This window comes from Pleurodeles waltl, chromosome 10, assembly GCF_031143425.1.
Source record: "Pleurodeles waltl isolate 20211129_DDA chromosome 10, aPleWal1.hap1.20221129, whole genome shotgun sequence".
NCBI lineage: Eukaryota > Metazoa > Chordata > Amphibia > Caudata > Salamandridae > Pleurodeles > Pleurodeles waltl.
This window is the reverse complement of record NC_090449.1, coordinates 303,727,879-303,744,826: the sequence shown is the minus strand read 5'-3', so window position 1 is coordinate 303,744,826 and position 16,948 is coordinate 303,727,879. Positions and strand designations below refer to the sequence as shown.

The 16,948-nt window shown below is 46.6% G+C and overlaps 1 protein-coding gene across 4 annotated transcripts in view; it reads right to left on the bottom strand.

Moving 5' to 3' along the window:
- SLX4 (SLX4 structure-specific endonuclease subunit) overlaps nt 1–16,948 on the bottom strand; it is a 391,720-nt gene that overhangs the window by 303,267 nt on the left and 71,505 nt on the right. The window lies entirely within an intron of this gene.

Genomic DNA, 16,948 nt, shown 5'->3' with positions numbered 1-16,948 from the left:
TACTAACCTCTACATCTCCAGATGCCTACCTGCCTTCTCGCTCTAGCTCACCTCTCTATGTGACCTATGTCTACGGCTGCTCGTTTTCAGCATAGATCTTTGTACCCCACCTCTCTATATTTCTGAGCCAACCTATACTACTCTTTTTCCCCAACATCTACCTCGCTCAATACCTAACCTCTTGAATTACCTAATTTCCCCATTCCCGTTTCTCCTATCTAGCTACACTCGTTACCTTACTCCTTTCCTTGCTCGCTCTTTCTGATTCTCTTTTATATCACTGCCTCCTCTCCTTCATCTGTGCAACTCCTTTATTTAAACTCACCCTCTCTACCTCACCTCTCTCCCTCTACTAATCTCTCTTTATGTATCTCTCTCCCTCACCTGTCTCTACCAGTCTTTCTTCCTCACAAATATCGCTCTTTTTCTGTAATACCCTCACATTTCTTTCTCTACTTCGCCTTGGTCTCTCTACGGAGCATCTCTATTCCAGGTCTTCACCCCTCGCTCATTACCTTTTTCCAAGACCCATTACTCTTTTCCCAGCTAGTCTGTCTATACTTCTTCTCATTTCCTGCTACATCAAAATGCATCTCTCTATTCTTCCTAATAACTCACCTCTCTACATCTAACACACATCTTTCAACCTCTCTCTCCCTACCTCACCCCAGGGTATTCCTCTCTCTCCTACAATATAACTTCCATATCTTTCTCTCTTTTTCCCTTACTCTAAAACCCTACATGTCTCTCTACCCACCTCTTACTCTTTCACTTCTCTGTATATTTCTGAGATACTCTGAAGAAACCACCATTTTTGTGTGTGTTTCATACATGTGTAAGCTAAAGGAATGTGTCCCTCAAACATTCAATCTCTCCCTCGTACATGGTTTCCAGCAGTTGAGTTAAAAGGGAAATTTCTCAGGCTGGGCCCAATCACAATTGCATCAGGTGTCACTGTGATGTTATAGCCTGCCAGCTATGTGGCAAAGGTGAGGACTGTGTGAGGAGAGACCTTTAGGGCACCCAGAAAGCTCGGCCTAAGCTCTATAGTTATGTGCAGATTAGCAGTCTGGTGTTTTACTGCTAGAGAAGAGTGGTGTCAAAGACAAGCACGAGAAATATCAAAGAAAAATGTCAAATGGCATTTCAGAGCAGTTTAAGACAGAAAAATGTCCTTATCTTGGATAGGTAAGAGGGGGAGAATATTGAATGAGTATCGCTATTGGAAGAACATCCAGAGAGAGTTTTGGTGGGCGACCTGGAACACCCAGAAGTTTTAGAAACTTACCAGCAAGTCGCACGTCTTCATGGATCGAGAATGAAATGTGCTGCAAATATGTGAGATAAAGTTTAAGAACAGTGTATTACACCTTTACCCAGATGCCATTGTACTGGGGAACTCAAAGGGCTTATTTGCTTCTGAGCAAAATAAAAAGATAATAATAGGAAATTCTTGAATGCATCCAAATGACTGGTATTTACATTGGCCCCAATACATTTGCCATGAATGATATCTCTTGTACTAACAGGAGAAGGTGGATAAGATAGCAGTAGCAGTTTGTTGCTTTGTCCCATTTTCATATTTCAGATTGGGATCTATTTTCTTATCGTTGAGGGGTCCTTGGCATTGCATTTCAGAGTATGCTGCCCCTTTTGGGGGGTGGGACTAGGACCAGTCATTAGTTTTGTACAGTAACAACACAATGAGCCCAGAAATAATGAAACCGAATGCTAGCAAGAGCAGTGTCAGTCTTTGGTACGAACTGAAGTTTACCATATGTCACTTTTATTTGCTCTTCTCATTGATTTTCTTCATACGACATGGATGTGCACAGGTATGCACAGATCTGGCTTGCACAGCTCGTACTGCAATACTAACTGAAACACAAAAGCTGCACAGCACTGATAAGTTCCATAATGCTACAACACTCAGGACCCACTTGTGTTCACATGGCTTAGCAGTTCCTGCTGGAGTACGATCAAGACACATTTGACTGTGGCTGGTGACTCTTTGCAGTGGAACATTGAGTGAAGGAAATATGCAATGGAATGTTTTACAGAGCAGTGCAAGTGGTTATTAGTGGTTTAGGCGTTCGATCTATAATTTCCTAAGGCTATCAATGGGATTCTCTGATCTTATTGCACCTTAGTTACTAAAATTTTCAGTTGGCACTTGTCCTTTAATTCAATGTTATTATCTTCACCTACCAACATTATGCTAGGCATTATGGAATATTCTTGGTTACGCACACCATGGGCTTGGGTGGGCTCCTAAAAACAGTTTTGAAGTAGATGGCAAATTATTATTGTTATTATTATTTTTTTAACACCAACTGGACAGCATTACTCACATAAAATGTGTTGGGTTTTTGTTCTTTGCCTTCATGACTTACAGTATGAATATTACCTGTCTTTGAATTTACATAGCTGATGCTCTTACTTAAAAATATTTCATTTTGGTAGACCTTCCAATACAACTGCTTTCTGTTTAACCGGAGCTGTTGCTCATTAATGCAATGTCAATATGAATGTCTATGCATCATCTTTTTCAAGCTGATGATGATGTGTATACTAAGATTCTACAGATGATGTGATGGGAGGGTCAGAAGCCAAACTCACCCTTTGGTCCTTCACATATGGTTAGAATTAGGGGTGTGAATCACTGAAAACTAGGCAATGTCATTATCTGTATGGAGCTGGGAGGGAGCTTTTGTGCTGTGTTTGTGCATTTGTGACAGGATCCTTGAGAATTTACTATAAATGGTTCACATCTAATGAAGACCTTCTCAATTTGACATATCCTTTATTGGGAATCCTCTACGATGTATGCCTGAGGTGAAATTTGTTTTGTCAAAAGATTAAACAATGTCATCAAGTCTCAAAACATGCTCTCATACAGCAAGAAAGTGTGGCGGGGGTTACATAGCTGACTTATAAAGTATGTTAAGTATTTGCTTAAGACAGGTCTCTTTGGAGAGAAAGCCCTAAGCTTTAGGATAAGTAAAGGTGACAAAGAGCTCAAAGGAAGATTTTTGTATGTTTGCACGGTCCAAATTTTGATGAGTCACACATGCACTTGTAACACTACTTGACATCATGTATGACTTGAGTATACTTTATTCTGGTTAACTTCAATCAGATTCCGGACAAAGTGAAATACATCTACGTCTCCCTCCACCTGTAAATACCAGCATGCAAAACACTGCAATAGATTATAAATTAATACAGACTGTAAAATATGGAGACTTATGTTTACTAATCATCTACCAATGCTAGACAATACGCTTTACTGGCTGCATAAAGATTGTTTAGTCCGAAATAATTAGACTGCTCCACAGTCAAAGTTGATGTCTCTCTCCCGTAGAATACTGCTATCAAAACACACTCACAATCCACACAGGAAACTCCTATTATCTTGTTTGCAGAACTTTGAACACAGAGAAGCTCTTTTTTCCTAGCACAATGAGGGCTCAATTTACGCTACGCTCTGTGTGGGAACCATTTAAAAGGCTATGTATTTGGGAATAATCATTTCTAAAGAGAAACAGGATCTCCGCTCTGACACAGATAACAGACTATGGTGGTCATTTTGACCTCGGCGGTCCTTTACCAAGACCGCCGAGGGACCCCCGGGCGGAAGACCGCCAGTGGTGGGGGGTTTGCCGCTTGGCCTATTATGACCGTTGGCAGCTCTCTGTCCTTTTACGGACGGAGAGCCGCCAACAGCCATACTGGCGGGCAAGTGGAGGTTGCTCCACCGCCACGCCAACAGAACCCCGCCCAGCGAATCACGTCCTGTGATTCGGTGTGGCGGTGTTCTGTTGGCGGTGTGGTGTCGGCGGAGCAGCCCCCATGGCTCCCGTCCCCTCCCGGAGGATCATCGGACCAGGTAAGTCGATCGTCTGTGAGGGGAGGGGGGTGGGGAGGGTGTTGTGTGCGTGCATGGGGGTGTGCGTGTGTGTATGTAGAGGGGGTGTGTGAGTGCGTGTATGCTTGCGGGGTGTTGTGTGTTTGGGAATGAGTGCGTGTATGAAGGAATTCCCTGGCACTGATAGTGCTTACCGCCATGGATTTCATGGCGGTTTCAAACCGCATGAAATCCATGGCGGTAAGCCGGGTCAAAATACCGCCGGCGGTATAGTGACTGCTGCCGGGCTGGAGACCCTGGTCTCCAGCCCGGCGGGCGGAACGGAGAACCGGCGGATGACCATGGCGGTAACCGCCATGGTCATAATACAAAAATAAAAAGACTGCGAGCCTGTTGGCGGTCTTATCGCCGCTTCTCCGCCTTCCGCCAGGGTCATAATGACCCCCTATGTCTTTGACTATTGCTTTGAGAGGGTCAATGTCCAGGAAGACAGTAGTGTACAAAACTTTTCCATTTGCCAAGCTCACATTGTAGGCTTGTTCTCCTCCCTATGGATGGTCACACATTCTGAAGGCAGGTTGAGATGGCCAAACTCTAGGACAGTAGTTCCCAATTTTTTTCAACCTGCGACTCCCATGAGCTATTGACCGTTGGCCGTGGCTCTCTATTTTTTTATTATTATTTTTTGGCGGCTGTGGGGATGTAAGCCCAATCGCAGGAGTACTTCCATTTTGTTCCCTGAAAATAATTGGGATGACGCTGATGAAGATATTATAATTACAGATGTAATCCTATCCTATCCACTGCAGAGCCTCATACAGTGGCAACACCTAATTGGAGAGGGACAGAGTCCTTGGAGAAGTAAACGGTTACTTGTGACATAGTGCTCTTTAAAGAGAAGTGTCTTTAGCTCATTCCTGAGCAGTGTCTAGAAGCCCTATTAGATACAGGAATGTTGTTTCAGATCCTACGTACATTGATAGATAAGGTCTGCATCTGCTGTCTAGTTTTTTCGGTTTTGCACGTTATTGCCTCCATTCTAATGGTACCAGGCTGTCCTTCCATCCTTGGCAGTGTGGTCCTTGAGACAGAGGTTGGTGTCCAGGGTCAATCCAAGTGCTTGGTGTTGTATGAAAGGTGGGGTCTGAACTGGTCCATGCCACTGACTAGGTTTTGACTAGTTATTGCTTCCTTTTATTAGCAAATAACATTCCATAGTAGGGCTAAGCTTCAGCTTGGTGATGAACATCCAGTTCTGAATGAGGAGCAGGCATTGTTTGTGGCGTAGAATGCGTGGAGCAGAGGACACTTTCAAGTAATATGACCCTTCCCCAGCAGTGCCCAGTGAGTGCTAATACTGTAACAGTGACCTCTCCCTGTGGTGTTCCCCACAGGACACCAGGAATGTTAGCTTTGTTGAGTATCATGTCTGTGATAAAGGACCCGGCAGTGTGAGTTTTCTTCCAGCAGTGCCCTGTCAGTACTGTCACCATAGCACTGTGAGTCCCCTGACCTGTCCCCAGTGCTGTAGCACCCCAGCAGTGTTATCTTCCCTCCATTAGTGATCTGACAGTGCTGTAGGAAGCCAGCAATGTAAGCTTCCTCTCAACTAGAGATGGGCAAGCAGACAAGACCTATAACTGGCTCCAGTGTAATATCTACATTGGCCCTGCCATTGCCCCATGGAACTAGTGACTCTAAATGGAGTTGCATCCAGTACCCCAGACAGTACTTCTATTCCTCTCTAATGTGGTTCTTAAAAAACAAAAAACACTAAATATGTGTCAGCTCAGTGGAAACTGGAATGCAAATTTAGAACGCGTACTGAACACTCAATATGTTCTGTAATCTGAGCCCCACCTCTCTGGGATCTCATGCACCTGCTATTAACAGGACAGAGAAATTTCAGGCAAATCGCTTTACTTCATGCTCTCATTTTCCTTGGCCAACTGATTTGAAAGTGCCATGAAGTAAGCGTTCGAAGGCATGTGTAGCTGTAGATACACATGCTGTGCATAAGTTTGCCATTTAGTGTTGGGTTCGGAGTAGTGCAACTTGTTTTTGGTCAAAGAAAGTTTTCGAGTACAGGATCGAGTGACTCCTCCTCTCTGTAATACTGCACATGGGCATCAAGTCCTTTGTTAGATTGTTTTTCTCTGCTATCGGGTTCAGATGTGTGTCCTCTTGCTCAGAGTTCTCGACTCCAAACAGCCTAAAATGGTATTCTTTCCGTCTTACTACCATCGTCGGTATTGTTTCCGGACGCATATTCTTTAATAATTAAACATTCGGTTCCTTTTCCATACTCTGAATCGAATTTCTCAACCCTTTTGGGAACAAAAAGGCCAACTCGGGCCTACCTCTTCCACGTGGTATCGAACAATGCAGCCCCAATGAAACGTACTCCATTTCGATTTTGCCATCGATGCCATTCAAAGTTTCCACACACCGACCATCATCAGGTGTGTATAATTTGTCTCTTTCACCAGACCACAACAACCAGACCTGCGTAGCGTGTCATTGTTTTTGGTCAAAGAAGACGCTTAGAGATCGAAGAGCTCGTTGAATGGAAAGGCTTCTCGACATCCAGATGATACACTAGACATCTTCGGTGATGAGCACGCACAAGAAGATATGGAACAAAAGGGGGTCTTCTCCGTTCAGGATTCAGACTCTGATGTGCAGTCAGACATCGAGAGTCAACCACTGCAACCAACACAAACTGTAAGTAAAAAAAAACCTTTCCCATCGAACAAAACAACCACAAAAGAAGTCACCGGTCCGCCACAGCTTTCTAGGCATGGTCGGAGCAGAGAAAGTTATTCGGATGCCTCGCATACCAGCTCGGCACCGAAAAAAGCGAAAGATAAACCTTCAGCATCGACCTCCAGTACCTCCATTTCAGCACCAACAAAACAAAAACGATATGGTGCTTCAGTAGCGACCACTTTGGCACCAAAAATGAGACAACAGTCAGCTAATATTTCGGCACCGAACATTTTCCATCCCAAAAAACCTTTGGAACTGAAAATATCACAAAAGACTTTCAGTGACTCTGGACAGTCTATAACAACCCCTGCATCACAGGTGGAACCAATTTTAGAAGTTATGGATGCTAGGCCGTGTCGACTTTAAATTCAACAAGGAACAGGGTGGATTATAACATCACCTCTGCCACCTTTAAAGAGGAAATTAACTTTTCAAGAGATTCTTGATTCCTCTACACCTCCAAAGAAGACTACTAGAAAAAAGACTTATTTTCATACACGTACATTACCACCTTTACCTTCTTCTCGACAACATACTCCTCCACCAACATCTCCCCCTCATTCAGGATTCACACCACCTAGTTCGCCACCTGGTGGGTGTCAAGATATAGGGGATACATTAGACGAACAGGACTCATGGGATGAGTACGATCCGGATCCGTGGAACAAGTAGGCCCAAGCCCCTGCAGCACAAACCCTTTTGGCTGCCAGTTTACAGACAAGGGAACTGTCTGCAGTTGAGGTAATATGTGTCCATAACTTAATGCTGTTTGAACTTGTATTTATGGTTCATTAATGAAAAGCCTTTATTATTATGGTGAGCGCTGTAAATAAAGGTTTTAAGGTCATACTGCACTACTGACAGTGGGTCCAGTTAAAAAAAAAAAAAAAGTGTACATACATGTTTGAAACGTTTAACAATATGAAGCTAAGTATAAGGTTCCCACAATGCTCTCTGATTAGATGCAAATGTCTGCAGAATCTTGTAAGCAAGAGTGATGATTCTTTGCTTTCAAAATAAAAAGTTCAGGAAAAAAATGCAAGTAGGAAAAAAAACATTTCGCTTCTATTACATTTTAGGTGCTATTTCTCTGAAGCATCATTTAGTAAAATGTGTTGATGCATGCTAATATTTCCAAACAAGCACTTGCAAAACCAACTGATCAGACTTTTTTTTTGGGGGGGGTGGAGTCTTTTGGTTTCGTTAATGCGAGTCTTGTTTTGCCATGGCTTTTGCAACACTTTATTGATGTGGGAGTTGCCAGGCCCTCACCATTGTAACAAACACTGGCAAAAGAAAAAAACGTATTTGGTCTCAAAAAGCACACATTGACACTAGATTGCCACAGTGAACAAAACTACTTTGTGTGCCAATATGCTCCTTGTGGAAGAGCAGAATGTGATCACTCACTGCAAAGCCATCCGATAGATAGAGATAGAAAAATATGTTTTATAAATACAAAATGTCTTTATTAACGTGAGACCTAATTAGGGGCCCAATCCTTAAGGAAAGACACAACAGCGCACCCATGGTATATGTCTTTGAATTAGTGGCTTTCATGAGTTCATAAGAACTTACAGAAGTAGTCCAGGAAATCGTACTCCTAGAAAATATTTGTGAACTGTATTTTAGCATCAGAGAATATGCATGTGCAGATGTGCTCATGTGAAAATCTATTGAGCGCTTACAAGTTCACTTTCCCTCCAACCAATTTTTTTACAACCCTGAAATAACTTCTACTTCTGCCATTGTCAGGCATTCCAGCCCTAGAACTATTGCTTACTGCCTCCACCAGCCCTAGTACATAGATCTGTGGAAAAGTGGCAAACTAAGGAAATTTATGCATTAGGGATCGAAATTGCAAGTATCCAAGCCCTGCAATAGTTGTACTGGCATATTCAGAGCTCTTATATAAGGAGATTGCTGCCATAATGTGTCGCCGCACTACATGGCACCAAAGGGACAAGTAGATTTTTTTTTACAGGACAAGTAGATCTAAGAAGCAACTTGTCCCATGGACAAGTAGATATTTTAATAAATTCCACGCCCCTGATTAAATGATTCAGATCTTTACCCAGCTAGATCTTCACCACCTGAGGATTCCGCATCATGCAAACAGGTTATATTTAGAGCAGCACCATTTCATAATGTGCACATGTACAATGAGCCAATAGAGGAAGATTTTTTATTTGATACCCTTGGTGCAACACAAAGAAAGTAAATTCCTTCCAATGCTTCCAGGCATGCTGAGACACGCAGAAGAAATATTTAAAGAGCCTGTTAGAGCAAGGGTTATCACTCCTAGAGTTGATAAAAAAGTACAAGGCTGCACCCACTGCCCCTTATATATAAAAACACAAATTCCTCCAAACTCTATTGTTGCATCTACTGCACGCAAAAGGGTTAATAGCCAGTCAACGGGAGACACACCTCCTCCTGATAAGGAAAGTAAAAAATTAGATGCGGCAGGGAAAAGAGCGGCAGCTCAACCAGCCAATCACTGGTGAACTGCTAATGCTCAAGCTTTACTATCCAGATACGACAGAGCTCACTGGGATGATATGGAGGAACTTTTACAATACGTACCAGAAGAACATCGTAAAAGAGGGGTAGAAATTGTAAATGAGGGACAAAATTTACAATAACTCCATTTTATGTGTGCTTGATGATGCTGATACAGCATCACGCAGTATTAACACAAGTGTCATCATAAGGTGCCATGCATGGCTCAGATGTTCAGGGTTTAAACAGGAGGTACAGCATTCAGTTTTAAATATGCCTTTTGATAAAGAGCATTTATTTGGTCCACAAGTGGATACCACACTTGAAAAATTAAATGAAGATAATCAAATTGCCAAAGCTATGGGAGCCGTACAAGCCAGCACACATAGGGGTAATTTTCGTCATGCAGGCTTTACCAGAGGATTTGGGTCATCATTTCATGAACATTCCACAAATCAAACTAAACCCACCTCTCAATACACCAGAGGTTACTAAAGAGCAGTGGTTCCCAACCTGTGGTCCGTGACCACTTAGAAAATTAAATAATATTGATGGATTAATTCCCCAGCTTTCAGTACTGACTCAGTAGGGGGTTCCCGGATTCCAATAATGATTCAGTGGGGCTCCCCGGGATCTGGTAATGATAAAGTGTGGGTCCACAAAAGTCAAAAGGTTGGGAACCACTGCTTTAGAGGATCATATAGGGGAAACAATAATATGGGAAACTGAAAGCCATCTACATCTAGAGGCTCCCCATCCGTCACTAAATAATGACTTACCACAAACAATACTAACACATACCACTCCTGTGGGGGAAGGTTACAACTTTATTTACCCCCAATGAACTCAAATTACCACATATCAATGGGCACTTCAAATTATCCAAAATGGTTATTGTCTGGAGGTCATTTCCACTCCACCAAATATACTCCCTCGTACCCACAGACTCTCACAAGATCATCTAACTCTTCTCAAAGAGGAAGTACATTCCTTTTTCTAAAAGGAGCTATAGAACCAGTACAATTGCAACACCCAGCAACAGGAGTTTACTCCCTATATTTTCTAATTCCCGAAAAAGACAGGTCTTTCAGACCAATATTAGATCTCAGACCCTTAAACCACTACATCCTACCAGAACATTTTCATATGGTCACTCTTCAGAATGTTATTCCTCTATTACAACTAGGAGACTTCATGACAGCGTTAGATCTAAAGGATGCTTATTTTGACAGTCCCATTCATCCTGCACACCACAAAAACCTAAGATCTGTAGTGGCAAGGAAACATTACCAATTCAAAATTCGGAGTCACAACTGCTACCTGAGTATTCACAAAATGCCTTGCATTGGTTGCAGCACATCTCAGAAGAAAACAAATTCACGTTTTCCCTTATTTGGACGATTGGCTCATCAAAGCCAATTCATTTGCACAGTGTCAAAAACATACTCAAACTACAATTTGTCTCCTACAATCTCTAGGGTTCACCATAAACTACGTCAAAGCTCATCTGCAACCTCTCCAAATACAACCGTATCTAGGGGATATCCTCAATACACAATTGGGAATAGCCTTTCCCAACCAAAACTGGGTCCAAGCTTTTCAGACATTGATTGCAACTTTAAAACAGAACCAAAACATAGACAGTAAGAACTGTTATGAAACTGTTAGGAATGATGGCATATTGCATTGCCATAGTGCCTCATGCCAGACTTCATATGCGTGCTCATCAACAATAGCTCTCTCGTCAATGGTCTCAGACACATTGTCAAATGGAAGATCTAGTTTTGTTAGACTGCCAAACTTATCTCTCTCTACATTGGTGGAATATCACAAACCATATGAAGGGGCGGCCTATTGTAGACCCTGTGCCTCAGATCATTCTCACAACAGATGCCGTTGGGGAGCTCATCTCCTCAACCTAACAATTCAGGGGATATGGGACAATACTCATCGGTCTCTTCATATCAATTAACTGGAACTACAAGCAATATTGTTGGCAATGAAAGCATTCCTTTCACTGTAGCAGCACAACACAGTGTTGGTGTGTACAGGCTACATGACTGCCATGTACTATCTTCAAACACGGGTGGGACACAATCTAAACAACTGTCCCACCTAGCAGAAATACTATGGAAATGGGTGTTTTGTCACAATATTCACATAGTGGCACAATATCTCCCTTGGACGGACAACCACTTAGCAGACCTACTAAGAAGGATGCATCAACAAACACACGAGTGGGACTCCACAAGTCCTTCAACAGTACTTCAAAAACCGGGGAACACCTCAAATAGATCTGTTTGCAACATATTTTAAAAAAAATACGAAAACTTCGCCTCCAGGTACCCGCACCCTCTGTCCAAGGGCAATGCACTACGGATGAGTTGGTCAGGGATATTTGCTTACGCTTTCTCCCTCTCCCACTCTTACCATTCCTAGTCCGGAAGACAAAACAATCTTCCCTCAACATGATCTTTGTAGCCCATACATGGGCATGTCAACCATGGTACACAACCCTTTTGGAACTCTCAGTTGTTCCTCGTCAAAGACTTCCCAACAGATCATATCTTCGGACACAAAAAATAGGGACAACTAAGACATCCAAATCCCAAATTACTCAACCTAGTGATATGGCTCCTGAAGTCATAGAATTTGGATATTTACATTCACCACAGGAATGTATGGATATTCGGGGCGTGGCTAAACTGGCCAAGATGGCGGCCGCATAATCCATAGGCTCCGGAGGGGCCTTCCATTATCCACTAAACCGAGCCCCACCCCGGGACCATCACCGTGCGCGCTGCACACGGGACTTGTCGGGGGTGGGAGCCAGTCGGCGGAGCGGAGTTCCGAGCCCCGAGGACGCTGCAGGATGCGAGTTGTGGGGCGGCCCTTGCGAAGCTCGGTGGTGAGCGAAAGCTGGGGGCTTGAGTGTTGGGCCAGCCAGGCAGAGGAGAGTCCATCCTACGGGACGCAACGAAGAGGAGGAGCGGTGGCGCCGGCCCTGAGGCCCCTCTAATTGGGATGAAGACTGCCTGGCTCGGGCCGCACGCGGGGCAGGCCCAGCCGTCCCCGGCGGAACCAGAGGGGATCGCGTGGTGGCCTGCGCGACCACCAAAAGCTGACAGACAGAGTCAAAGAGACGGAGACTGCGATAGCGGACCTCACACCGAGATTAAAGGACCTAGCTGCCACAGTGATTAGTCTCACAGATAGAGTAACACGGCTGGAGCGCAGGGCAGAGGATGCAGAGGGAAGAAACCGAAGGAACAATGTATGAGTGGTAGGCCTCCCGGAAGGCGCAGAAGGCACGAATATGGTGGAATTTCTTGAGGAATGGCTGCGCACAGTAGTAGCACCGGGACAATTGACACCATTCTTTACACTGGAACGAGCGCATCAAGTCCCCTTGCGCCTGGGAGGCTGCCCCAAGCTGTGGTTGCTAGATTACACCACTACAAGGACAGAGATATCTTGCTCCAGAGAGCCAGAGATGCGAGTCCATTTAGAGTGGCAAATAGAGAGGTAACTCTCTTTCCGGACTTCACTATTGACGTCCAAACTAGAAGAGCCTTGTTCCTGGCAGTGAAGAGGGCCCTTAGGGACAAAGGGATCCAATACTCACTCCGCTTCCCGGCAAGACTGAGAGTGATAGTAGGAGACAAGACGACATTCTTCCAGAACCCGGAGGAGACATGGGAGTGGCTGGAGGCCTGCAGAGGACAACACATGAGATCGAGCGATGCGGACCGCGGAACATGGGGGAGGGGGGCCATGGAGGGTGGCACCGCCGGGCCCGCCTCGGGGCCGAGCCATCACGATCCCAGAAGGAGTCTGGGAAGAAAGAGGCCCTGAGGGCGGCGGCCTCCATGAGCAGAGAAGTATCCCCTCCGGAGAGTATTGAAAGAGACTCGAATGGCACGACGGTCTCGTCGGTAGAGGGTTCCGGCTGCTCTGGACGGCCCCCAAGGGTCGATCTGGGATAACTGTATATATAAACTGGTCCTGGGGTGAGGTACGCTGTATAATCAATAGGCCCCGATGGGTACGGGCCCACCCCCCTATCGGCTTCTCGTCCACTTAATCAGTCTGGCGAGAACTATGGGGGTCATTCTGACTCCCGCCGGGCGCGGTCACCGCGCGCCCGGCGGGAGCCGCCAAAATACCGTACCGCGGTCGGAAGACCGCGGTGGGTATTTTGAGGTTTCCCCTGGGCTGGCGGGCGGCCTCCAAAAGGCCGACCGCCAGCCCAGGGGAAACCGTCCTTCCCACGATGAAGCCGGCTCGTAATCGAGCCGGCGGAGTGGGAAGGTGCGACGGGTGCTGTTGCACCCGTCGCGTATTTCACTGTCTGCCAAGCAGACAGTGAAATACTCGTAGGGGCCCTCTTACGGGGGCCCCTGCAGTCCCCATGCCAGTGGCATGGGCACTGCAGGGGCCCCCAGGGGCCCCGCGACCCCCCCTACCGCCATCCGGTTCCCGGCGGGCGGACCGCCGGGAACTGGATGGCGGTAGGGGGGGTCGGAATCCCCTCGGCGGCGCAGCTAGCTGCGCCGCCTTGGAGGATTCAAACGGGCGGCGGTACACTGGCGGGAGACCGCCAGTGTTGCCGGTCTGACCGCGGCTTTACCGCCGCGGTCAGAATGCCCTGAAGGGGCACCGCCGGCCTGTCGGCGGTGCTCCCGCCGACCCTGGCCCCGGCGGTCTAAGACCGCCGGGGTCAGAATGACCCCCTATATCTACTTGGTTGGCACAGTTTACTTGGGCAGCCTACATTTTGAGAGGCGCCCTGGGGACGGGGAGTTGGGTTTTTCAATTTTTAGTTCTGATGGCGCCTGGGGACTGCGGATTGCTTGTATGCAGTACATGAAAACGGATAAAGGGGAGCGGGATGCTGAGGGAGGCGGCCGGGGCCGCAATACTTTTGATACTTCTACAAGGCAGACTATAGTTTCCTAACGTGGAACATATGGGGGATGGGGTCCCCAGCTAAAAGACACAGAATATTGTCCCATCTAAAGAGGAGAGGCATACATATAGCAATGCTGCAGGAAACCCATCTGACCGCGAGCGAGGTGGAGAAGCTAAAGCGCAGGTGGAGAGGGCAGGTGTTTGCCACTAGATATTCCGCTTACGCCAGAGGAGCGTTGGTCTGGGTTTGGGCGGGTGTCCCCTTCGAAGTAGTATCGACTGACATAGATCAGGAAGGCAGGTTTGCGTTAGTAGAGGGGAAACTTTATGGTGTCCCAATAGTGCTTGGAAGTATTTATGCCTCTAATCAAGATCAGATCCCCTTCCTACAGCGTTTATCGAGCAGCCTTCTTGCCAGCAACACGGAGAGTTATTATTGGGGGGGGACTTCAATAGCATACTGGACATAGACATGGACCGCTCTACCCCTCCGCTGCCAGGAGCAGTAGCGCATAAAGTAGCCCAAAAATTGAGAGAATGGTACATGTCTGGGGACTAATTGATGTGTGGCGCAAACAGCACCCTGGTGAGAAGGACTACTCATATTATTCAGGTCTACACTGGGTACACACTAGGATAGACAGGGTGGTATGTTCAGCCAACCTGACACGGGGTATGACCCACTCAGAATATCTAGGGCGCACATTATCCGATCATAATCCCCTGTTGCTCACTTGGAGGGTGGCAGAGGACAGACCCCCCCCCTCCCCATACCACTGTGGAGATTATCTCCAGCTGCGCTGGAGGACCAGGCATACAGAGAGGCGCTCCGCACATTCTTGACAGATCACATTAACATTAATAAGGGATCTGCCTCCTCCAGATATATAGAATGGGAAATGCTTAAAGTAGCAATGAGAGGTTACAGTATAGGGCAAACGGTAGGGATAAGGCGTACTCTGGAACGGGAGTTGATCAGCCTAGAGAAAACCATACATGAGGGGGAAAAGAAAGTGAACACAAACACATACGATCAAGAGGAATATATGCAAGCAAGAGGTCACACTCTCAGGTAGAGGAACAACTCAGATGCCACTGCACGCAAAGATACTTTGCATCGGTGTAAGCTGAGGAGGGTAGGTCTGGTAAGATGCTGGCTTGGTTGGTGAGGTCGGGAGGGGAGGGGGTCACCCATCGTGAGTGTACACGATATGAAAGGCGAGCGAAGATTCAGGCCAAGCTCCATAAACAACGCTTTTAGGGATTACTACTCCTACCTGTATCGGAGTCCCGATGATATAGAGGCAGGACGCCTAGACAGTTTTTTATGATCACTCCCACTGACTACTCTGGCTCACGAGGGAAGGGATGAACTAGGGGGGCCGGTTACGGTGGCAGAGGTAAGGGAAGCCATAACGCAACTAGCCCCAGGGAAGACACCCGGCACAGACGGTCTCCCAATGGACTTTTATAAGAAATACATGGCGCAGTTGGCCCCCCAATTGGCAGACCTGTACGCAGAAGCGTTGCACTGTGGCAAATTACCTGATACTTGCCCAAATTGAAATCCGGGGAAGCATCCGTTACTGATTTCTGCCCACTGTCCATGCTGAATAGTGATTTTAAAATTCTTAGCAAGATTCTAGCTAACTGCTTGCTTCAACATACACCCACGTTGGTCCATCCGGACCAGAATGGGTTCGTCCTGAACCGCAGCACGTCGCTGAATCTCAGACGCCTCTTTGCCATATTACAGATGCCTAGGACGGAGAGACCCCCAGCTGGAACACTGCTTGCAATTGATTTTGAGAAAGCCTTTGACTCAGTTCGGTGGGACTACTTGAGGACAGTAATGCTCAGAATGGGACTGGGGGAAGGATGGGTAAGATGGGCGGACCTACTATATGCGAGCCGACTAGCGCGAGTGAGAACGGGTAAGACAATTTCAGAGCCCTACCCCATATATATGGGTGCCAGGCAGGGATGCCCGCTGTCACCTCTGCTGTTCGCCCTGGCTATTGAGCCTCTGGCGGCCCAACTACGTCTGGAAGGCGTGGGTAGGGGAGTGGAAGGGGGACAGACCGAGCAATTAATTTCACTCTACGCTGACGATGTCCTAATCTATCTCAGAGATGGGGAGTCTGGACTGCCCTGGGCCCTACAAACATTGGACTGCTTCAGGGGTCTCTTGGGACTATGCCTCAATAGGGGTAAGACATTTGTCTTCCCAATGATGGTGGGATACGACCGCCCTTCCTCGTGCCATGGGGATGTGGTATGGGCACCACATACCTTTAAGTATCTGGGCATTCAGGTGTTCCACGACACAAAAGACATCCGTGACGGGAACATAGGCAGGGCACTCTCTTCCCTTCGGACTTCTGTTGGGTTCTGACGGTCACTGGAGTTATCGATAATGGCCAGAATATCATTATCTAAAATGATTATGTTACCCCGCCTCCTTTATTATTTCGTTAACCTTCCGGTGCTGATCCCCTCGTCATGGTTTCGGGAGTTAAATGTACTGCTCAGAGACCTTGTGTGGGATGGCGGTCGAAGGCGTACAGTGCTTTCAATCCTCTGTAGGCCAACACCCGAGGGGGGACTAGGAGCCCAAGACTTTGAATTCTATTACCTAGCGTGCCTGCTACAGTGGGCCTCCAGGTGGTTTGCGGGAAGAGACCGCCTAGACAGATGCACCACTAGCGGCGAGATGAGCTGCAATGGAATTATAGCGCAACTGAGAAGACGAAAGGTAGAACCCCAAGAAAAAAGTGAAATAACGAGGGTGGCCGTGGCCTGCTGGAAGAGATGCAAACAGCGGGTGGGCGTGGGTCCAGCTTACTCCCCCGCACTACCACTGTCGGTACTAACGTTAGACACAGTGGACGGGGGCCG